General features: G+C 42.3%; 1 protein-coding gene across 3 annotated transcripts in view; it reads left to right on the top strand.

Annotated features, from left to right (window-relative positions):
* Nucleotides 1-25,249, top strand: part of RHBDF1 (rhomboid 5 homolog 1) — a 208,876-nt gene that overhangs the window by 32,465 nt on the left and 151,162 nt on the right. For 2 of the 3 annotated variants that reach the window (XM_077448793.1, XM_077448795.1), the window contains exon 2: nt 19,920-19,985. The exons of the other annotated variant lie outside the window; for it this stretch is intronic. The gene's annotated coding sequence lies outside the window, so the exon portion shown is untranslated. The remainder of the gene's footprint in view (nt 1-19,919; nt 19,986-25,249) is intronic. 3 annotated transcript variants of the gene reach the window in all.

Below are 25,249 nucleotides of genomic sequence, written 5' to 3'. Positions count from 1 at the left end.
AGAAATGACACTTTTCTATAGAGATGTGTGATTTTGGCTAAAATGAGAATCATGATTTTTTTGCTTAGAATAAAGATCACGATTCTCACGGCGTAACATCTTTTACATTATACAAAAAAATTGGGCTAACTTTACTGTTTCATTTTTTTTTAATTCATGAAATTTTTTTTTTTAAATTGCGTTTTGAAAGACCGCTACGCAAATACAGTGTGGCATAAAATATTACAGCAACCATCATTTTATTCTATAAGGTCTCTGCTAAAAAAAAAATATATATATCATGTTTCGGTGTTCCAAGTAATTTTCTAGCAGAAAATAATAATTTTTACTTGCAATCAACAAATGTCCGAAAAGGTTTGGTCTTTAAATGGTTAAACTTCCTTCATTTACATGCTGGAGTTCTTTCCTTTGATAAAAGAACGAAAAGATACTTTGTTTCTACTTATTGGTGTGTTGTGTTGAGTGTGCGATGTATGTGTGGAGCGCTACATAAATTGACGGCGCTATATGGGTACCTTAAATAAATAATATATAATAGAGGAGCATCTTAATGAGACATAATGTACAGGGATAGGGACTCACTCAGGTTAAACTGGATGGACTGGTGTCTTTATTTAACTTTAGGAACTATGTGATTAAACTTGACAGGCTGCCTGGAGTTTTTTTTTCCCAGCTGTGAGAACTCTCTGCACTTGTTAAAGAATCGTGACATACAGTTTTAAAGATCGGGAAGAGAAAAAGATGGCGATTTTGATTCTTAACGATTAATCGTGCAGCTCTACTTTGCTGCAATATAAAGTAGTGAATGTGCAGACTTGTATAACAGTGTAAATTTGCTGTCTCCTCAAAATAACTCAACACACAGCCATTAAAGTGGTTGTAAACCCTTTACAACCACTTTATACTACAGGCAAGCCTATAATTAGGCTTACCTGTAGCTACACTGGATATCTCCTAAACCTGCATGGTTTAGGATATATCCCTATATTTGAATGTGCCAACATAATTGGCACATGGGCACATAAGCAAACTGAAGCAATAGCATGTACGCGCCATTGCTTCAGTTGTACTGTGCCTTTCAGGCAGGTTCCACGCACATGCGCAGGAGTGACATCATCGCGGCTCCGGCCAATCACAGTGCTGGCGTCACAAACCCCCCAGAGAGATGTCGGGCCCCGGAGCGGTGAACGAGGACCACTGCGGGGCCTTTGATCTCAGGTAAGTAATTCATAAGTAATTCATAATGACTTGCAGGCTTTTTTTTGGGGGGAAATTTTTTTAAAGGGTTTACAACCACTTTAATATCTAAACCGCTGACAACAGAAGTGAGCACACCCCTAAGTAAAAATATACAAATTGGGCACAAAGTGTGAATATTTTGTGTGGCTATCATTATTTTCCAGCACTGCCCTTAACCCTCTTGGGCATGGAGTCTTCTTCCACTCCTCCATGATGACATCACGGAACTGGTGGATGTTAGAGACCTTGCGTTCCTCCACCTTCCATTTGAGGATGCTCCACAGATGCTTAATAGTTTAGGTCTGGAGACATGCTTGGCCAGTCCATCAACTTTACCTTCAGCTTCTTTAGCAAGGCGGTGGTCATCTTGAAGGTGTGTTTGGGGTCATTATCATGTTGGAATACTGCCGTGCGGTCCAGTCTCCGAAGGGAGGGGATCATGTTCTGCTTCAGTATGTCACAGTACATGTTGGAATTCATGGTTCCCTCAATGAACTGTAGCTCCCCAGTGTCAGCAGCACTCATGCAGCCCCAGACCATAACACTCCCACCACCATGCTAGACTGTAGGCAAGACACACTTGTCTTTGTACACCTCATCTGGTTGCCGCCACACACGCTTGACACCATCTAAACCAAATAAGTTTGTCTTGGTCTCATCAGACCAGAGGACATAGTTCCAATAAGCCATGTTCCAAGACCCCTTTCACACCAGGGCGTTTTGCAGGCGCTATAGCGTTAGAAATAGCGCCTGCAATCCGCCCTAAAAAAGCTGCACCATTGTTTGTAACGCGAAAGCCCGAGGGCTTTCACACTACAGCGGTGCGCTGGCAGAACGTCAGGGAAAGTTCCTGCCAGCAACTTCTTTGGAGCGGTGAAGGAGCGGTGTGTTTACCACTCCTCCACCGCTGCTCCCCGTTGAAATCAATGGGGCAGCGCTGTAATACCACCGGCAAAAAGTCGCTATTGCGGCGTATTGCTGGCAGTTTTAACCCTTTCTTGGCCGCTAGCGGGGGTAAAAGCACCCCGCTAGCGGCCGAAATGAGCCGCAAATCCGGCGGTAAAAGGCCGCTAAAAATAGCGGCATTTTACCGCCCACGCTATGGGCGGTGTGCTGTGAAAGGGGTCTTAGTCTGCTTGTCTTCAGCAAGCTGTTTGCGGGCTTTCTTGAGCATCATCTTTAGAAGAGGCTTCCTTCTGGGACGACAGCCATGCAGACCAGTTTGATGCAGTGTGCGGCGTATGGTCTGAGCAATGACAGGCTGATCCCCCACCCTTTCAACCTCTGCAGCAATGCTGGCAGCACTCATATGTCTATTTCCCAAAGGCAACCTCTGGATATGACACTGAGCATGTGCACGCAACTTCTTTGGTGGACCATGGCGTTCTGAGTGGAACCTGTCTCATTAAACTGCTGTATGGTCTTGGCTACCATGCTTCTTATAGCCTAGGCCATCTTTATGTAGAGCAACAATTCTTTTTTTCATATCGTCAGGGAGTTCTTTGCCATGAGGTGCCATGCTGAACTTCCAGTGACCAGTATGTGAGTGAGAGTGATAACACCAATTTAACACACCTGAGACCTTGTAACACTAACCAGTCATATGACATTGGGGAGGGAAATTGGTTAATTGGGCCCAATTTAGCCATTTTCACTTAGGGATGTACTCACTTTTGTTGCTGTGTGTTTACACTGTTACACAAGTTGTGCACTCACTACTTTACATTGCAGTAAAGTGTCAGTTCTTCAGTACTGTCACATGAAAAGATATAATGAAATATTGACAACAGTGTGTGTGTGTGTGTGTGTGTGTGTGTGTGTGTGTGTGTGTGTGTGTGTGTGTGTGTGTGTGTGTGTGTGTGTGTGTGTGTGTGTGTGTGGGGGGGGGGGTTATTCACTTTTGTGAGATACTGTGTATATATGTATATATATATATATATATATATATATATATATATACATATATATATATATTGATATTGTGTAGAATATCTGTATACTGAGCAGTGATAATTTACCACTGCTTAATAAATGGACACCAGAGTGATTCAGTAAATTTTTGGTACTGTCATCTTACTATGTCTCATGAGATTACAGTAATAGGGGACGTTCTCCACTGTTTGAAGCATTTGTAGATCTCTTCACTTCTCAAAAAGGAAAAACGATCTACACTGATTCATAAACAGGGACTTAGAGGTGAGTGATCTCCTCTTTGAATGTCAGAGAAATTTTGGATAGTGGAGAAGGATTTGAACACCTGTCAGCTTTTATTGATGTCTGTGCCACCATTAGGGAGATTCACCCTTTTTGTTGGTCCTGAAAATAGGGATAGATGAGGGCGCTCTGGTGAGGCTGGGCATACGGTCCTTTGTAGCAGTGGTGAGATGGCACTAAAGGCAGCGCTTTGTAGAGAAGAAGCAGCTCTGGAGGGTCATAAAAGAAAGGGAATGGCGCCTCTAAGTGCAGTAATTAAAAGATTTATTACAGCCACAATGGGATTAAAAACACTTACAAGAGAGTAAGAGGTCATAGGCATATAATGATTAGTCCTCATTCGGATCGCTTTAATCCTCGTCTGTCTGGGGGAGAAAGAGAGCCGGCCTGCAGCTGTCAGATTCCCTGGTGACGTGGATTAGCGAGGAAGTGAAGATGAGATGAGGCTGCCCGGGTTCTAAAACCAAGCTGGAATGCATGAGGCTGATGGAACATCAGGTGAAGGCGGTGGATGGTGTCGCTAATCCACGTCACCAGGGAATCTGACAGCTGTAGGACAGCTCTCTCCCCCAGACAGACGAGGATTACAGCGACTTGCATGAGGATTTATCATTATATGCCTATGACCTCTTACCCCCTTGTAAGTGTTTTTAATCCCATTGTGCCTGCAATAAATCTTTTAACTACTGCACTTAGAGGCGCCTTTCTCTTTCTTTCTTTTTGTTGCTCCTGTTTACCATCATCATTGAAAGTGAAAGTAAAAGAAAATCCCAAATTTAGGGTTGTCCCCATAAAAGTAATAGAGGGGAAATCTTCCAATGGGGAAAACTAGTTCTGGGGACCTTGGGTTCCCCAAGGAATTACTTTAGTATGCAGGGATTTCCCCTCATTTCCTTTTTGGCTCTGGGACTGGAAGTGAAGGAAAATATCCACAATGGGACACAGATCTGCCAGGGGTTATAGCCTTCCCTTGCTTTATCCAAAATGAAAAAAAAATGTTGCCTATAGTTTTACTTTAGGCAATTTTCAGATCTCTCGAGAGATGTTCAATGGGGTTCAAGTCTGGGCTTTGTCTGGGCCACTCAAGGACATTCACAGCCACTCCTTTTTTTATCTTGACTGTGTGCTTAGGGTCGTTGTTCTATTGGAAGATGAACCTTCGCCTCAATCTGAGGTCTAGAGCGCTCTGGAGCAGGTTTTCATCAAGGATGTCTCTGTACATTGCTGCATTCATCTTTCCTTCAATCCTGACTCATCTTAGACTCCCAGTTCCTTCTGCTGACAAAACATCCCCACAGCACCATGCTTCACGGTAGGGATGGTATTGGCCAAGTGATGAACGGTGCCTGGTTTCCTCGAGACATGACACTTGCCATTCAGGCCAAAGAGTTCAATATTTGTTTCATCAAACCAGGGGATTTTGTTTTTCATGGTCTGAGATTCCTTCAGGTGCTTTTTGGTAAACTCCAGGTGGGCTGTCATGTGACTTTTACTGAGGAGTGGCTTTCGTCTGGCCACTCTACCATACGTGCCTGATTGGTGGAGTGCTGTAGAGATTGTTCTTTTTCTGGAAGGTTCTCCTCTCTCCACAGAGAAACGCTGGAGCTCTGTCAGAGTGACCATCGGGTCCTTGGTCACCTTTGTGACTAAGGCCCTTCTCCCCCAATTGCTCAGTTTGGCTGGGCAGCCTGCTCTAGGAAGACTCCTGGTGGTTCCAAACTTCTTCCATTTACAGATGATGGAGGCCACTGTGCTCATTGGAACCTTCAATGCTGCAGACATTTTTCTGTACCCTTCCCCAGATCTGTGCCTCAATACAATCCTGTCTCCTAGGTCTACAGACAATTCCTTGGATTTCATGGCTTGGTTTTTGCTCCTACATGTGCTATTAACTGTGAGACCTCATATAGACAGGTGTGTGCCTTTCCAAATTATATCCAATCAACTGAATTTACCACAGGGGAACTTCAAGCAAGTTGTAGAAACATCTCTGGATGATCAATGGAAACAGGATGCACCTGAGCATCATGGCAAAGGCTGTGAATACTTACATACATGTGATTTTTTGTTTTGTTTTTTATTTGTAATAAATTTGCAAAGATTTCAAGCAAACTTCTTTCACATTGTTATCATGGGGTATTATTTGTAGAATTTTGAGGAAAATAATGAATTTAATCCATTTTGGAATAAGGCTTTAACATAACAAAATGTGGAAAAAGTGAAGCGCTGTGAATACTTTCAGAATGCACTGTATATGCTGCCAGTCCAGAAAGCAGCAGGCAAGTCTATGTGTAGCCAGGTCCTGAAATCTTATTGTAGGGGGAGCAGGCACAGACTACATGATTGTTGGAAACTCTGCTCTGAATTTTGTCTTCTCACTGCCTCCTCTGGGTTCTTGCAGCCAGTCCCTGATGATGTGCCACTGACTCCTCCCCCCTCCAGCCACTGGGTGGAAACGGATGCCTCCTGAGATATCTGACATAGATATCCCAGGAGGTATCTGGGGTGGGGCTGATGACATTATCAGGGCAAGAATGAATTCAGGGTGGCAGGTTGGCTATACTTCTCCTTTAAATTGCACTATATGTAACTTTCTATTTTGTGATATAGTGTTACTGCTTCTCTGTTTTTCCAACTGCTTTCTATAATTTCTTGTGCAGAGTACCAGAAGTGACTTATGGTTTAGCAGTGTATTTGGGCTATTTACACTTCTGGTTAGCCTGTCCATGTACAAATAAATGAGGCTCAAAATGCTGCTGTTGTAAACCAGAGTATTTATTAACCCAGTATTTTCTGTCTTAACCATTGCAGGCAGGTGGGGTCATTTTTACTTGCTCTAGTTAGAAGTGCAGGTTGTTGATGGCCAAATAGCAGGCCTATGTGACACCCATGTACATCAGAGGAGCACTAGAAAAAGAGTGGATTGGAACAGACGCTTTCCGGTATAGCAGCCTTTCTCAACCTTTTCAACACAGAGGAACCCTTGAAATAGTTCTCCGGTCTCAGGGAACTCCTGCTGAAAATTAGAAATCTACAACTTCTGATACATTAGTGTGATGGTCAGGGAGAGGAATGGTCCTTACACTTGTGGTCAGTGGGAAGAATTACCTCCTTACAGATAGCTAAAAAGATCAATGGTATCAGTGGGAACTTATCTGAGAGGCAGAAGTTGCTCAATGCTGAAGGAACCCCTAGCAACCTCTGGAGGAACCCTGGTTGAGAATGACTGTGGTAAACCTTTACACAGTGGGATTGTGAGCCCAGATGTAAGGAATGTAGAGAATTGCAGGGAACAGTGAAGAGCATACAACACAAATACAAAGATATTGTTGACGATTTGGAAGAACTCCTTTGAATAGAAGCCCAGTTTCATCTGCTCAGATTTCATGATAGAACCATCAGTCAGTCTGATTGTTGTGTACACGTGAAAGAACAGGGAATGTGCTGATTTTGAGCACTACAGTCAATGAAACGACCATTAACTACAGAGGCCAGAATAGTAAACGATTCAAGAGTTCTTCTGTGGAATGGCAGGGCAAGAGAATGAGCATGACAGGAATTCTCAATTCTACGCAGACCCAATGGAGATGAGACAACTTTGATCTTACCCCCCAGGTCAAACCGGCACAATACTGACAAAGGTTTTCCAAACACCTGCTTTGCTTTTCTTCTGGAGGGAGGGGAGGATGGGTTAGTCCAATTTTCATACCTTTAGGCTAATCAACATTGGGTGAGGTACTCAGGATAGAAGTTGTTGGATTGTGTCAGGCCAAAAGAAGAGATTTAGATTACTAATATAGTGGTTAAAGAGGATTTTTCTGTTGAGGGTGGTGAAGTTCCTTGACCATAGGACCGATTTGTAAATGAGATTGCGAATCCAAGCTTACAGTAGGTTGCAAGGTGAAGCGGGCTGTCAGTTCTTTCAGAAGACTTAGAGGATAAGTTCACCTGAGGGAACATGTTACATTTTCCACCCATTTTTAGGGTTGGACATGTAACAAGTTCCTGCTACTGAAGCTTCTCCCCAATCCGCCTTTTAATTGTGACAGCGGGCCAGGATCTTCTTCCCACACCCGCTGTCCCGTGATCTGCGGATCTCAGGTGCAATGCTTTACAGGCATTTAACCTGCAAAGAGATGTGCTATTTTATAGAAAGGTGAACTTATCCTTTAACCGCTTGCTGACCGCCTGCAGCAGGTCAGCCCGTACTGGCAAACAAAATATGTTGCAGCTTTCTTCCTCGTGTGCACTGATCTGGAAGACTATGCTTTCATTCGCTGCAGCATAAAGCCTATCAGTGGGAACCCTCTGATCGGCTGAGTGAATGACAGAAGAAGGCCCTGTGTTGGTAAACAGCACAGGGCTCTCTACAGATGGCAGCAATGTGTCGCTTTGTTTGTTCGAAATTCGACCATATATGGCCTGCATTAGTGTCACTATTGATGTCAGTGGCAGTCCCCCCCCCGCCCCCCCCCCCCCCCCGGTGTCGGTGTCAGATTGCCCACTGCACTATCGCACTCCCCTATAAGTTGCTGATCACGACCATTACTAGTATAGTAATAAAAAAATAATACAGTATCTATACCATAGTTCGTAGACACTATAACTTTCATGATCAATATACCCTTATTGTTTTTTTTTTTTTTTTACCAAAGACATGTAGCAGAATAATTTTTTTTATTGTTTTATAGCAGAATATATTGCTTTTTTTCAAAAGTGTGGGTCTTTTTTGTTCATATCACAAAATATAAAAAACCCAGTATTGATCAAATACCACGAAAACAAAGCTCTATTTGTGTGAAAAAAATTATATACATTTTGTTTAGGTACAGCGTTGCACATACAGGCAGATTAACATACCTGTACATTTCCCTTTAAGAGGAGGCTTGCAGGCGTGCGCCAGGAGCTCCGTGACCGCGGGTCCTGCGGATTCAGTGTCCGCGGGCATACCTGCAATCGTCTCACGGTGAGGAAGAACGGGGAGATGCTTGCTTGCCTAGTGACACATTCACTGATCATTCCCTTTAATCGGGAGTGCTGAGCAGGGACGTGTCACACACAGCCCCTCCCCCCACAGTTAGAATCACTCCCCAGGACACACTTAACCCATACAGCGCCACCTAGTGGTTAACCCCTTCACTGTCAGTGACATTTTTACAGTAATCAATGCAATTTTTTTTAGCATTGATCGCTGTATTAATGGCAATGGTCCCAAAAATGTGTCAAAATTGTCCGATGTGTCTGCCATAATGTCCCAGTTGCGATAAAAATCACTGATTGCCGCCTTCACTAGTAAAAAAATAAAAATATCAATAAAAATGCCATAAAACTATCCCCTATTTTGTAGACGCTATAACTTTTGCACAAACCAATCAATAAACACTTATTTCGATTTTTTTTTTTAACCAAAAATATGTAGGAGAATACGTATTGGCCTAAACTGAGGAAAAAAAATGTTTTTTTATATATTTTGTGGGGATATTTATTATAGAAAAAAAGTTAAATAAGAATTCAAAATTGTCGCTATTTTTTTGTTTATAGCGCAAAAAAATAAAAACCACAGAGGTGATCAAAAGAAAGCTCTATTTATGGGGAAAAAAGGACGTCAATTTTGTTTGGGAGCCATGTCGCACGACCACACAATTGTCAGTTAAAGCAATGCGGTGCCGAATAGCAAAAAGTGTTCTGGTCAGGAAGGGGATAAATTCTTCCAGGGCTGAAGTGAATAAGCAGCCATGTACTTACATTTTTGTTGGCATATGTTACTATCTGCTCATGTGCCATCTAGGATCAATTTCCTAGATCAGATCCCAGACGCCACGTAGAAGTTGTAGCATATACCAAATTATTCTATGTCCATTTTCAGTTATAATTTATGATCACATTTCTGGACTTGTGTTCAATTCTGTTTATTAACTGTATAATAATGATAGTATTGATTTTATGCATATTTGTTTGATCTCTCACATTAAAGCGGGAGTCCGCCTTTTTTTTTTTTTAAAAGCCAGCAGCTCCAAATACTGCAGCTGCTGACTTTTAAAATAATGACACTTACCCGCCCAGCGCGCCCGCGATGTCGGCACCGGAAGCCGATCTCTCGATCGTCTCTCGGGTGCTGCCGCCGCCATCTTGGGTATGGGAATCAGGAAGTGGAGCCTTGCGGCTTCATTTCCTGGTTCCCTACTGCGCATGCGCGAGTCGCGCTGCGCAATAAGGATGGTCCCTGCTGTCTCTGGGATCTGTGTGTTTCCCAGCAGGCAGCGGGGGACCTTCGGAAAGGGGCGTAGATTCTGCGGAAAGGGGCGTAGCTTCTGCAGAATCTACGCCGGAAGTGGGTGCAGATAATTGTACTGTACAGGTACCTGCACCCCCCTCCCCCCTGAAAAGGTGCCAATTGTGGCGCGGGAGGGGGGGAGGGTTCCAATGAGCGGAAGCTCCACTTTAGGGTGGAGCTCCGCTTTAAGTCCCGGTTCATATATATGCAATGTGGGAACCAGTGAGATTCTAGTGCAGGTTCCCGCATCACATGTGACCTGCCGGCGGTTCACACTGACATCTACGAATAGCTGTGGGTGTCAATACAAAGTTAATGACACCCCCAGATCGGATCGCAGTGCCAGCTGCCAAATAGTGCAGGAATCGGATCGCATAGGGGAGAACACCCATGCGATCTGATTCCAATGCGGACCAAAAAAAGGGTCCTGCACCATTTAAGTGCAAATGCAATGTGAATTCAGCCATACAGTCTGTATGGCTGAATTCTCGTCGCACGGACATCGCATGTGATCTGCACAGCAGTGCAGTGCGAATCACAGTCTAACATCGCACAAGTGTGAACCCAGCCTGAAGTCCCATTTTTTTTCCTCTCCCTGTGTTGTTTTGGGGTGGAGGTTTTTTGTATATCCCAAAAAAGTGGTCAAGGTACAGTAGCGTAACGAAAACTGAGGGGTAATGTGAGCACTTAGCATAGTGTTGCATTATCATGACACTTGGCATAAAAGCCCAACTGCAGGAAACATTACATTTATCGACTGCACTACAAGGGTTAATTGCTTAGTCTAGGGGACAAAGAAAAGAAGATTTACTTACCTAATACTGTGATTCTCCATTCCTCAATGCTGCTAGACTGTTCCCTAGAACGTCTTCTCCCCTATGCTCCAGCTGGTTAAGGTCCTGATATCCTCAAGGCCAGTGCAAGGTCCATAGACATGCACTGGACATGATAATGCCAAGGGACAGTCCACCGCCAGAGCATGGGGTAGCACCATCAGCCTGGGGCGCAGAGGATCAGATAAGTAAAAGTGCTTCTGTTCTCCCCTAGACTAAATGAGAAATGAACCTACTGCAAAGGGTGGCACAGTGGTGTAGTGGGTAGAACTCTCACCTAGTAGTAAAAAGGGTCACTGGTTTGAATCCCAACCATGACACTACCTGCCTGGAGTTTTCATGTTCTCCCTGTGCCTGTGTGGGTTTCCTCCAGGCACTCCGATTTTTCTCCCACACTCCAAAGACATGCAGGTAGGTTAATTGGCTTCTGTCCCAAATTGGCCCTAGGATATGAATGGGGACCTTGGATTGTGGGCTCCTTGAGGGTAGGGACCAATGTGAGTGTGCAATGTACAGGGATAGGGACAATTGTAGACACTCACTCAGGTTGAACTGGATAGACTGGTGTCTTTATTCAACCTTACTAACTATGTAAAGGATCATTTTATGGTTTGCTGGAGTTCAGCTGCCTACAGATGCGGGGAATATACGTTGCACTGTCCATGTGTAGTAGGAACTGCACTTAAACAAAAATGCTAGCAAACCCGTAAAGGCGTTTTTGGCAGAGGAGATATACAAAGTGTTTTCTATCGAAAAAAAAAACGCCCTCCTATCAATTCTTTTAGTTTTGCTTTAAATCCGGGGTGAGGCCAGACGACTGGAATTGAGGTGGAAGCTGCAGCCGGGAAAGCAGCAACTCTGTGATGACCTAATGGAGCGAGAAGGAGCAAAAAAAGGCTTATTCCAGCCTTCAAACTGGAATTCATTATTATGAAGGGTGTGCACAGCTTTGGCACAAGAAATCATTTTCTGCTGAAAAGTTACATACTTTGGAGGGAAGCTCAAAGAAAGACTGCAATGACAATACAGAAGTATCTAGTTCAGATTAACAGACAGATTTTAGAGCAGCGAGGATAGAATATGGACGGACAATAGGTAAGGAGGACATAGGTATAGACCCCAAGTACAAAAACAAATACAAAAAATGACCGCTCCAAGGTAATGACTTCTCCCAAAACAGCTGTCTCCACAATCTCACAGGGTGCCGCCTCTGCTTGCAACAGGAACTGAAGTAGAAAAGATGTAGCTGGATAGCCGCACTCCAAATTATTCAACTTTATTTCAAAAATGTAATTAAAATCATAGCATCTAGGCTTGTATACAGACTAACTGCACAGCCTCTGACATGTTTCATACCGAACACGGTGCTTAGTCATAGCATAGCAAGTAATTGGGGACAGGACAGTTTAGCAGCAGCACAGCAATTACCAGGTACGTCTCCCGGCATGATACCCAGTTTTGCTGTTGAAAGACACACAGATCCTGTGGCTGTGCATGTCCCCGTATGTGAAATCACGATCAACTGGGGAGAACGAGATGAGTGAATGTTGCATACTAGCACATTATGACATTGCCTTGCAGGGGAGGTTTTTTTTTTTTTTTTACTGCGGTTTACTACCGCTTTAAGTGTTAAATTAGAGTCAAATTTCAGGATAGGCTTAAAGTTTATGTTTTTGGGGGCAGGGGGTGAGTTAAGGAATCATTTTAGGGATCAGGTTATTGTTATGCTGCGTACACACGATCAGAGGACATTCCGACAACAAAATCCTGGATTTATTTTGACGGATGTTGGCTCAAAGTTGTCTTGCATACACACGGTCACACAAATGTTGTCGGAAATTCCGAACGTCAAGAATGCGGTGATGTACTGCACGACGAGCCAAGAAAAATTAAGTTCAATAGCCAGTGCAGCTCTTCTGCTTGATTCCGGCATGCGTACAATTTTGTGCGTCAGAATTGTGTACACACGATCGTAATTTCCGACAACGGATTTTGTTGTCAGAAAAATTGAGAACCAGCTCTTAAATTTATGTTGTCGGAAATTCGACAAACGATGTCCGATAGAGCCTTCACACGGTCTGAATTTCTGACAACAAGTTCCCATCGAACAATTGTTGATGGAAATTACGATTGTGTGTACGCGGCATTAGGGTTTGGGGGGATGTTACTGTTAAATGTTTGGCCTGGTAAAGTGTTAGGGATAGGTTCGATTTTGGGATAAAAGTTTAGCAAAACTTTATCTTCATTTCAGCACTGAAAATGAATAATACAGTGTGTATTTCTTATTGATGAAAAGTATAACTGTTTCTCTGTTAGGCTGACCAATTTGAAGTGTTCAGTATTGTTACATGTCCGTCTCTGCTTTGTGTATTGCACATTTGCATTCTACAAAAACATGCAGTTGTCCGTGCCAATGTTCCTAACCATGGAATATGGCATGTAGCATGAAACCAACTCAAGGGGCTCCATTGTTTGATGGTTATTTCCTCTAGCTATTTAATCACAATGAAATAGTTCAGTAGAGGATTTCCATGCCATTTTGTGCTTGGTAAATAGAAATGGAGTCCTTCCAAGCCCTGATATAAACCCATGATAGCTTTAATGAAATTGTTTTGGTGGAATCTGATCTAACAGTATTTTAAAACATGAAAATTGCATAAACCTTTTTTACAGAGCAAAATTATAAGAAATGTCATTTTTTGCACAAAATGTATATGTTTTGATTTCACGTGGCTTTAATAGCTTTATTTTTGTAAAGCAAAAATGGTATCTATCTATTTTATACTAAATAAGTAAATTTAATTAAATAGTAAAAAAACATCAGTTTCAAACATATAAGGGACAATTCAATAAAGCACTTAGAACACTTTTTTGGTGGTATTTGGCCCATTAGAAAAATCTGCATCTAATTTAATAAAGCCTTGTGAAAGTTTATGTAAAGTAGATCTATAGGCTGCAAAACTGTAAAACTTTTTTTTTCATGAATAGAGTAAGGGAAGGTTATAACCCATGTTATAGATAAATAAATAAATAGAGAGGATGAATCTCTCCACAGAGGTAACAATAAAAACTGACAGGTGTTCTAATCCCTCTCCACTCAATCCAAAATAAAAAACTTTGCCCTTAGTTATACTTACTTAGTTATACTTATGCCACGTACACACGATCAGACTATCCGGTGGACTTAATCCAGAGGACAACCCGCCGGACTTTGCAGCAGAGGTCCGCCAGACTTTCCGAACAAGCGGACCTGCCCACACACGACCGGACTTTTCTTTTGAAATGAACGGACTTGTCCACACACGGAGTAAAGTCCATTCATTTTGAACGTGACTCCAGGTGGACGGGACTAGTAAAGGAAGTCAATATCTTTAATAAGGGGGCCCCCAGATACCGGCCCCCCACCCTATGTGAATGAGTATGGTGAAAAAAGTGTAAATAAAGCACAACACAAGTTTTTTAAATAATTTATTAGACAGCTCCAGTGGTCTTCTCTTCTTCTGTCTTGGGGGGTCTTCTCGACGGACTCCTCTGCTATCTTCTGCTGTTTTGCTAGCTCTTTTACTAGCGGAGGAGCCTGGCTTTCTTCTTCATCGTCGCCGCCGCCGCCATCCGCGGTTCTCCTTTCGACTTCGGGGTCTTGTCCCGCTCTTCTGGGGTCTTGTCCTGCTCTTCGGTTCTTCTGCCAGGCCTCCGCTATCTTCTTATAGCTCTTTTACTAGCGTTGGCCCTGTCTTCTGTCGCCGCCGCCTTCTTTTCTTCTTCTTCTTCCTTGCAATGTTGACATGATGCTCTCTCTGGCTGCAATGGCAGGGACGCGTTGTGCGGCGACTTATATAGGGACAAGGGGCGGGGTCACCGGGTGATGTCACATAGTGACTCCGCCCCTTATGGTGTCACATCCCCGGAGGAGAAGAGACTAACTTTCCATCGGGTCCTCTTCCTTTGTGACTGAAAGAGGACAGCAGTGGGAAGATTCCATAGCCATTATATGGCTCAATAGCAGCTATGGAATTCACCCACTGCCATCCGCTGTCAGACACAAGACGGGCAAAATTGATGGTTCCCCACCAGGTTCACCTCCCTTGTGATTGGCAGTGAATGGCAGTGGGTGGACTGCCTAATGGCTTTATAATCTGCTGAATACTCTCTGCTGTCAGTCACAAAGGAAGGGGGACCTGGTGGGGAACTTGTCTCTCAGTATCTTCATAAGGCTTTGCCAACTGAACAACCAACTCCTATGTGTGGTGCAAACTTTTTTTTTTGTAAAGAATGCAGTACCTTACTTTTTTCAGATAATGAAAAAATAAAAACTTTTCCTATTGGTTGCTGAAATTGGCCAAACTGACAGTTAAATAGAGCTTCTTAAGGGAGGAAATGGTTATCAGTAGTTTTATTTAGAAGTGGAGTCATCATTTCTAGTGAACCAGCAGCAATAGTTTCCATTGTAGAGATAAGCGCTGTCTTTTTAAAGCTGCTATTTAAATGTGCAAATAATTATACTTGACGATTTAGTCACATACTAGTTGAGATGATATATCTTTCTTTTTTTTTTTTAAGTATGTAAATACGCTTCCTTTCTGCAGTAGTGATGTAGCTTAATCCCTGTGTAAGACCTGATTTTACTGCAGTGGAAGCCTATGACTTTAAAGGCCCAATCATATCTTTGTGCTGCAGTGTTATGCCGCATACGCACGGCGGCGTTTCCGTCAGAATAAACTCTGATGGTGTTTCCGACGGAATTTCTGATGGAGTTCCGCCCGAACAGACTTGCCTACACACGATCACACCAAAGTCCGTTAGTTTCAAACGCGATGACGTACAACAAGACTAGAAAAGGAAGTTCAATAGCCAGTAGCCAATAGCTGCCCTTGCGTCGTATTTGGTCCGTCGGAATAGCATACAGACAAACGGTTTTCCCAATAGGAATTGATTCCGTCTGAAAGATTTAAAACATGTTCTATTTCTAGGTCCGTCAGAATTTTTGAAGCAAAAAGTCAGATGAAGCCCACACACGATCGGAATATCCAATGAAATAATTATTTTTTGATTATTTTCTGCCGATAAGTCCGGTTGTGTGTACGCGGCATTATTCACATTACATGGACTGCTGGGTTGCTTTGTCATTCATTTCATAGTGGATTGCAGTGTGCTGCGTTCACATTTTGAAACATATGCAATCTTTGTTTTTCCTTTTTGCATATCAAGATGTGACATAAAGTGCATCAATGCATCGCAAACATTGAAGTAAGGCCTTAATGGAAACGCAATCACAAAGCGAGCCAGTGTAACCAGTAGGGATGTGCAGACAAGCTTATAATATTAGTAGGTAGTGAATTTCTGTTCATCATTTACACAAGAAAAGTATTCAGTTGCCATTGTAGTTGACATGCGCCTAATATAATTGTAATGTGGTTACAAGGAGAAGAATGTAGCTACGGTAATTACCCTTTGTTTTGCAAATAACCCTTCTGTTCTATAAAGTGGACCTCTCAAGTTAGTGTGAATACATTCTGACATTTCACAATACACAGCAACAATATCAACTTTTCATAAAAAGCATTTGCCATTAAAAAGCAGTCCTTGGGCTTCAGTCAAGTGACATTACCTAGGCTGAGATGATGTCTTCAGTCTGCTGCAAGCAGGAAGAGGAATTTTCTCCGTCTCCTCTGTTCCTATGGGAGTGCAACATTGAAACTTTGTAGCAAGCCAAAAGGTGACGGGCTGCGGTAGGGGGGTACCTTTTTTTTAGACACTTGTGATGACAGAAATGAAATGCACAGGCACCAGGATTTGGGTGATTGTGGCACTATTGAGCCATCATGTCAGTTTAGAAAGGAGATGCCTTCTCTGGATGTTGCCTAAACAAAGATGGCATAATTTTTCTCTGTGGGAGGTAATAAAATACCTGTAATTGTTACATATTACACAACATGCTCTTAATATAAAAAATAAATAACTGATGCTAAGCCCCGCTTTGAACCATCTGTATCTAACCATTGATTGATGGACGTCTCTGCAAGACTTCTACAGATTGTATTTTTGCAGGCAGAGAAGAGGTGATAATAGGACTTGCTCACAAATGTCAGATGGTTCAAAGTGGGGAGCACTCAGAAATCTGTAATCTTTTTGTTCTGTGACTAATCCTACTCCCCAGTTGCCATGTACAATATACCTTTATTCTGGCTTGGGAAGAGCTTTAGGCGCACATTGCGAGTGGGAAGTGCGTGCCTAAGCATTGTGTGCAAGGAGAAATACTATTGGGATGCTCACAGGGATCAAACCTGACCTTCTAACTTGCCAAATAATAAAAACTGATTAAAAAATTCTACGTAATTTCAAATATGAGTGATATAACTGTTCCCATATGTTAGCCTTAATTTATTCCTATGCTATAAAATAAATCGTACAAGTATGATAGTTCAGTTTGCACTGATAAGAGTAATGCTAGCCAAACATGCAGGCTAAACAGTGTGAATGGAGAAATCGCCCATGCCAGCTATTGTATTCAGACAGCCTCAGGACCTGTGGCTGTCTCAATACCCGACCAGTGACTGCATTTGATAGGGGATCACGTGTGGGAGATGTAGGTTGGCAACCCGTTGTCCCTAGGATCTAGAAGTCATATAACACATGCTACAAGTGGCTGTTTATTGTTTTAGTTGAAGAAAGAAGTCTGGGCACGATGGAATACCAAGGAAGGTTCTCTTGGATGAAGTATGAAAGAACCCTGGAGAAATAAGGCGGGCAAGTGAGGCAAAGCCCAGAGGTCATAGCCTATGAGAGCTGTTGCCTTGCAAAAGAAAGCTTGAGCTAAGGGTATCAGTGGGGTGCCCTGAATTTGGGTGCACACCAGACAATGACCTAACTTTCTGTGAGTGGGGGTCACTGAGATAATTACAAAAATAATGTATGATTTAACACTTGCACTTCATCTAAAGCTGGATTCACACCTATGCATTTTTAGTGCTTTTTGCATTTGGCAGATTTGCACTACAGTCCATTTAACATTTAACATGGTTTCCTATGGAACACGTTCTTTAGTGTAAATCTGCAAAATGCAAAAAGCACAAAAAATGCCATAGGTGTGAATCAGGCCTTAATGTGCCCTCAATCATGTTTTTAATCAGTTAACAAATTAACAAAATGAGAAAAACACTGTTATACAAATTTGCACAGTTATAACCAGACAGAATCTTATCAAATTTGCAGAATAAGGGAAAACACAAATTGGAAATGACAGAAATCAAATTGCACAGAAACCACAATGTTATATATAATTACAAAGCTAGGGAAATAAAACATGTCTTTAGAGTTCAACCAAAAACTTCTTGAACCTTGAATAACCCCGACCCTTGGGTGATCCAGGGGAAGTAAAACATCCTTTATAAATGGTGGTATCCCATTATAATTTGTTCTTTTGGAAAACAACCAATCATTTTTTGAAATTATATGCTGAAGCTGCTGGAAGTTATTCCCATGTAAGACCACTTACACTTCAAAACTCAAATTTGGAATTGTTTTCCATATAAACTGGGTATGGAAGGTTCAGTAGATTGTGTGACTTCCAAGTATCCCCTTTGAGTTTGGATGGTCACACCGGATTGAATTGGCTGTAATTGCAGAGTAATGCAAATACAGGATCTGTTTCCCAGAATATGGTAATGATAATGGCCACTCAATGGTAAATTCATAGCCAAAGAGGTACTCCACCCAGAAAGAAAAAGTAAAAGTCAACAGCTACAAATACTGTAACTGCTGAATATTAATAATAAAAAAAACAACTTAGACCCCTTTCACACCAGGGCGTTTTGCAGGCGCTATAGCGTTAGAAATAGCGCCTGCAATGCGCCCTAAAGAAGCTGCACCATTGTATGCCCTGAGGGCTTTCACACTACAGCGGTGCGCTGGCAGGACGTCAGGGGAAAGTCCTGCCAGCAGCTTCTTTGGAGCGGTGAAGGAGCGGTGTGTTTACCGCTCCTCCACCGCTGCTCCCCATTGAAATTAATGGGGCAGCGCTGTGATACCGCCGGCAAAACGCCGCTATTGCTGCATATTTCCGGTGGTTTTAACCCTTTCTCGGCCGCTAGCGGGGGGTAAAAGTGCCCCACTAGCGGCCTAAATGCGTCGCAAAGCCGCCGCAAATCCGGCGGTAAAACGCCGCTAAAAATAGCGGTGTTTTACCGCCCACACTATGGGCGGTGTGGTGTGAGAGGGGTGTTAGGGCTGGGTTTACACTATTGGGAATTGGATGTGGATTACCCTCATCCAATGCACATAGCAGGAGATTTTGGCCGGCTCTCTATGGAGCCGGTTCACACATCTCCGCTGCGGCTCTGGTGCGAATTTGCACAGGAGCCCTGTGCGTCTTTTGGTTCGTTTGAGGTTGGAATTCAGCCAAAAATTTGGGCTAAAATCGGACCTGAAATGGTGAACGAGGACGCACCGGACTCCTGCTGTGAGCAGCATGTGGCAATAGTGTTGAACCCAGCCTAATAGTCCAGGGATCCAGCACTGTCCTAATCTGGGCAAGATCTTCGCTGGTTTTCGGTTCCCAGTGCTGCCATCTTGGTCGTTGGAAGCCGGCTGTTACTTCCTGGTGTTTCACATCTGGCTTCCCAATGTGCGTGCGCGAATATCACTGCGGTTTCTGAATGGACTCACAGCCTCCTGGGACCCGTGATGTTTCCCAGAAGGTTTAGGGCTGGCGGGACAACTTCTGCTTGGACCACCAAAGTGATCTGCTCCAAGATAAAAACAATCACAAGTTGTGGGGGAGAGAGAGAGCGCAAGTTCCCTTTTTAGGTGAAATTCCACTTTAACAGCAAATGGTTTTATCTCCAGAGATTTTACATTAGGCATTACGTTACTATGAAAACAAAAGCGCTTTTTCTAAATTTTGGCAAGTGTTTTTTTGTGACTTTTCAGAAGGTCATCCCTCGGAAAATACTTATAATCTGTAGTTGCACATTTGTGAAAAGATTAGAGGACAGCTGGCCATACACATTGGAGGAATCACGACGTAACTGAAACAAAATTCCTCAACTAAAAAAATCCAATTTTCAGCAAACACATATCAGGTTATGATTATGACTTTCATAACAGTGGAGAACACTAGGGACACTACCAGATGTTTCTTACCCGGCCAGTGCAGTTTTTTAATTTAACACTGAAAATAGTAACAAACAGAGCAAATGAAAAAATTTGCAGAAATCTAATCGCTAAAGGTAGAGGGGGGGGGGGGTTCATAAAGGGCTACTTAGAATTAATTGAACTCTCCAAGATAAGCAAATATTGTCTAAATACAAGAGGTATGTGTATTCGTACTTTAATCTTTGTGCTTGGTGTATTTCTTCCAGATCTGTGCAGTAATCCAATGTTAAAGCTGAACTCCGGGTTAGGCAAATATTGTCTAAATACAAGAGGTATGTGTACTATTACTTGAATCTCAAAATATGTATTTGTTCAAGATCTGCGCAGTAATCAAGTGTGAAACGTTGTCTCTGGGCAGGAAATCCCTATAAGAAAGACTGGTTACTGCTACTCCTTCTCCTTGCAGGGTGACAGGTCTTGTATCTGCCCCTCCTGTGCTTTTCTGCAGGCAGCCTGTAATGGGTGGGGTCTGCGGGGTCCCTCCCCCAGCTCTGCTCTCTGCGCGGAATATGTACAGTCCAGGAATGATGTCACTGGTACTTTTAGAAGGATGTCAGGCTTTGAATGCATTTAGCACGCACAAAGCTTTATAAAATTTGTGGCTATTGAATGTTTTTGTGTACGGAGTTCAGCTTTAAACTTTGCCTCTGTGCAGGAGCTGCTGGGTCCCCTCGCCCGACAGCTCTGCTTTCTGCACAAGCTAAGTATAGCACAGTAATGCATGATGTCACTGCTACTTTTACAAGGTAATAACTGGGTTTGCAAAGGCATTGGGTGTACACAAAATCAAGTTATGTTGTTTGTGGATATTAAAGGAATATACGGTGTCTTGAAAAAGTATTCATACCCCTTTTTCCACATTTTGTCATGTTACAACCAAAAGCGTAAATGTATTTTATTGGGATTATATATGATAAACCAACACAAAGTACCACATCATTGTGAAGTGGAAGGAAAATGATAAATGGTTTTCACATTTTTTTACAACTAAATATCTGAAAAGTGTGGTGTGCATTTATGTTTGGTCCCCTTTACTCTGATACCCCTAACTAAAATCTAGTGAAACCAATTGCCTTCAGAAGTCAGCTAATTAATAAATAGAGTCTACCTGTGTGTAATCTAATTTTAGTATAAATACAGCTGTTCTGTGAAGCCCTCCGAGTTTGTTAGAGAACCTTAGTAAACAAACAGCATCATGAAGGCCAAGGAACACACCAGACATGTCAGACATAAAGATGTGGAGAAGTTTAAAGCAGGGTTAGGTTATAAAAAAATATCCCAAGCTTTGATCATCTCATGGAGCATCGTTCAATCCATTATCCGAAAATTTAAATAGTATGGCACAACTGCAAGTCTACCAGAACATGGCAATCCACTTAAACTAACAGGCTGAGCAAGGAGAGCATTAATCAGAGAAGCAGCCAAGAGGCCCATTGTAACTCTGGAGGAGCTGCAGAGATTCACAGCTCAGGTGGGAGAATCTGTATACAGGACAACTATAGTCATGCACTCCACAAATCTTGCCTTTAGTGAAGAGTGGAAAGAAGAAAGCCATTGTTGAAAGAAATCCATAAAACGTCTTGTTTGCAGTTTGCGTGAAGCCATGTGAGGAACACAGTAAACATGTGGAAGAAGGTAATCTAGTCAGATGAACACACCATCCCCACCGTGAAACATGGTGGTGGCAGCATCATGTTGTGGAGATGCTTTTCTTCAGCAGGGACAGAGAAGCTGGTCAGAGTTGATAAGGAGATTGATGGAGCCAAATGGAATGGTTTAGATTAAAGCATATTTATGTGGTAAAATTATATATCAAGTTGCGCTAAATATACGTGAAGACCTGTGGTACAACTTATAAAAGTAAATTCAAATACCAAATCGTGCATGGATCATAAATCATAAATCCAAAATTGAAAATGTGCCATATAAAGTACCCTACGTCTTAAGGCTCATATTCTATCAAAAAGTCCTCACCGGTAAAAAATACAAGAGACTATGATTGTGGATCTAGTCCCAAAAGTAAAGAGATCAGTCTTTCTTTCAAAGTTTGGTAGAGCTTCCGAATCTTGCAAATATCTCTTCCTGAACAAGAAAAGTTGGACTCTTACCGCAATAGATGGACTCCAAACAAACGGAGTCGTTAGGGCTGGCAGAAACCAACCCTCTGCAGGGATTCCAGGTGCACGCTCTGCTCTTACAAGCCAGTGGGGGGCGTCAACACATGTGGACCTTCCGAGGATTTCCGACAGGAGCCGATGACTTCCGGAACCAGCCGATTGTCCTTCCTTCCTCTCGGTTTACACTAGGAGGATGGACAGGTTGGCCGCCCAATCCTTAATAGTTTCCGGTTTGGAGAGCTCTCCGATATACAGCTATACGTGGAGGCTCCTCAGTACGCGAACCTGTAGTGCAACACAAGACACTCGGGCCGCCAGGCCGCAAGGGGAAGGGGGAAAGACGGGTTCCACTAGTGAATGTACCGTTTAAAACAGACCAGGGGTATGAACCATTATGGCCAGACTACAAAAAACATTATAAAGAAAAAGAACTATAAAAAAACGGTTATACTAAGAACAAATATACACCCGTGCTAGGGGATACTCTAAACGTGGTGGTATCAGCATAAACAGCCCATCGGCTCCTGTTGGAAATCCTCAGAAGGTCCAAATGTGTTGACGCCCCCACTGGCTTGTAAGAGATTAAGATAAGATAAGTAAGATTCGGAAGCTTTACCAAACTTTGAAAGAAAGACTGATCTCTTTACTTTTGGGACTAGATCCACAATCATAGTCTCTTGTGTTTTTTACCTGTGAGGACTCTTTGATAGAATATGAGCCTTAAGACGTAGGGTACTTTATATGGCACATTTTCAATTTTGGATTTATGATTTATGATCCATGCACGATTTGGTATTTGAATTTACTTTTATAAGTTGTACCACAGGTCTTCACGTATATTTAGCACAACTTGATATATCATTTTTGATTTGTTCCATAATGATATTTGATGGTTTCTAGTTGCAGCTTTTTGTTTTGTTTTGCCCTAGCGCGATATTGTTGTTTTTTTATTGTTAATATTTATGTGGTAGAATAGCCCAGCCAAAGCCCAGACCTAAATCCATTTGAGAGTCTGTGGCAAGACTTGAAAATCGCTCTCCATCCAACCTGACAGAGCTTGATCTATTTTGCAAAGAAGAATGGACAAAAATGACTTGCAGCTGTAATTGCAGCAAAGATGGTTCTACAAAGTATTGACGGGGGGGGGGTAGGGGTGAACACAAATGCACGCCACACTTTTCAGATATTTATTTGTAAAAAAAAAAGCCATTTATCATTTTCCTTCCACTTCACAATTATGTGTCACTTTATGTTGGTCTATCACATAAAATCCCAATAAAATACATTTATGTTTTTGGTTGTAACATGGCAAAATGTGGAAAATGTCAAGGGGTATGAATACTTTTTCAAGGCACTGTACAGTATATATAACTGAAAGTTTTTGTGCAACATTTTTCAGATCAGTTTTCCCAAATATACCACTCCATCATTGCGGCATGGATGGAAATTGTCCTAAACTCCTGTTGGTTTATGGTTCTACTGAACAACTTTTTTGTTAGCAAATCTTTCTTTTTAAGTCAGGACAGATATAAAGTGCTAAGGTGCCTGCACATTTCTGCAGCAGCCTCCAAAAAGCATTCCATTATGGCTGAATGCTGGGATGCTCTGACACTTCTTGTGCCCTATGCATTCCTTTTGGCCACTTAGGCTGCCCATCATAGTGATGGGCCAATAAGAATGGTTGGGGCTGCGCATAGGAGCTTTGCCTACCATAATGACCCAGGGTGCTGAAAGTATATTGGTAGATGTCTGGGGCCCGAATCGTGAAGGTTCCAAAGAATATTGGGCGGTACAGAACCTTTATTCTGTTGTCCAGGATTTGCTATTTGCCGGAATCCTGTATGAGTGCACAAGAGTGCAGGGGCAATAATGAGAGTTTTTTCAGGAGCAGGCGGAGTTGTGGCAGTTGCTGTAGCCTGGAGGGAGGTGTGCCCCTCTCTGGAGACCAAGGAAATATCCATGTAGGAGAGGTTTCAGGCCATTGGACTGAGATTGTTGGGCCAGATGAGAGAGTCTGGGACTTTTAGCTGAGGCACCTGCGAGAGGGTCCAGGGAGATCAGAGAAATAGGTGAGTCTTGGATGAGTGAGAACACGTGGAGTATTAGAAGAACTTCTACCTACAGGCTAAGGGTGTGCCTGTGCAGCGAGATGTAATTGAAGCTGAATGAGATTAAAAGCCAGGTGGATAAGCATTTTTTGTTTGGGGTGAAGCTAAAACCCCTGCGTGGGAAACCTGATCTTGTAATGGCTTTCTTTTCCGTTTTCTTTCAATAAAAGTGGGCCACCAGGTCCTTGAAGTGGAACTTTACTCTTCAAGTCAACATTCAAAGTGATTTTTCAATAAAATAAAGCATGGAGACATGGATGGTTTGCTTTGAATATTAAAAATGAATCAAATAGCGTTTTTGGGTTGCGGTACTCAGATGCAGTGAAGATCCACATTAACGATAGTCCCTGTCTGCCATGGACTCACTGTAAAAAACACATCTACAATGAGAGCTAAGCACCCCCATATCACAATATATACAGCATTTATTCTTCTTCTGTGATAGTTTCACAACAGGGATCTTGACATGCATTTTTCTGTGTTTTGAAATGCAGACAATATACTGTATAGTATAGCTGCACAATTAATCATTAACAATTGTGATCGTGTTTTTTTCCCCCTTGCGATCTTGACAAAGGATTTTTTTTTTTGCTAGAAAAAAAAAAAATATATATATATATATATTTTTTTTTTTTTCTTCTTTTAGCCTAGAGAATAAAATGGTGGTTGTTGCAATATTTTATGTCACACTGTATTAGCATAGCAGCCTTTCAAATGCAATTTTTTTGGGGGAAAAAATACACTTTAATGAATTAAAAAAAAAAAAAAACAGTAAAGTTAGCCCAATAATTTTTGTATAATGTGAAAGATGTTACGCTGCGAGAATTGTGACAGAATCATGATCTTTGTTCTAAGCAGCTCTACTGTATAGGTTACACAAATATGTTTCTATACAACTTCTTCTCTTGCATTATATTACAACATGTTGGAGGCATGTCCCGCATACTGCTTTTTTGGTGCATTTCCCAGTATTGTCCCCTTTCAGGTGAATGAATGGGATTCTTTAAAACCAAAATATATATGAGTGTACATAGTTATAAAGTCTGTTACCACGTATGTTATCTTGTGAAAAATGCCTAAATAGTAAACAAACATTTCCTTTTGTGTAAAATGCTACATACAAAAAAAGTAATAGTGGTGCTTTTTTATCGTACATCACAGGACACAGAGCCACAGTAATTACTGTATGGGTTACATGGCACCTTCAGGTGAGGAACACTAGCACACTGGCACACCCTAGACAGGAAGTTCAACTACCCATACAACCACTCCTCTTACCGGGAGCACCTCAGTATTTCCGCCAGTGTCTTA

This window comes from Lithobates pipiens, unplaced genomic scaffold (genome assembly GCF_037356315.1).
Source record: "Lithobates pipiens isolate NorthernLeopardFrog02 unplaced genomic scaffold, aLitPip1_a1.2 Scaffold_22, whole genome shotgun sequence".
Taxonomy (NCBI): Eukaryota; Metazoa; Chordata; class Amphibia; order Anura; family Ranidae; genus Lithobates; species Lithobates pipiens.
Note: the sequence above shows the minus strand (reverse complement) of the source record. Positions and strands in the feature narration are given on the sequence as shown.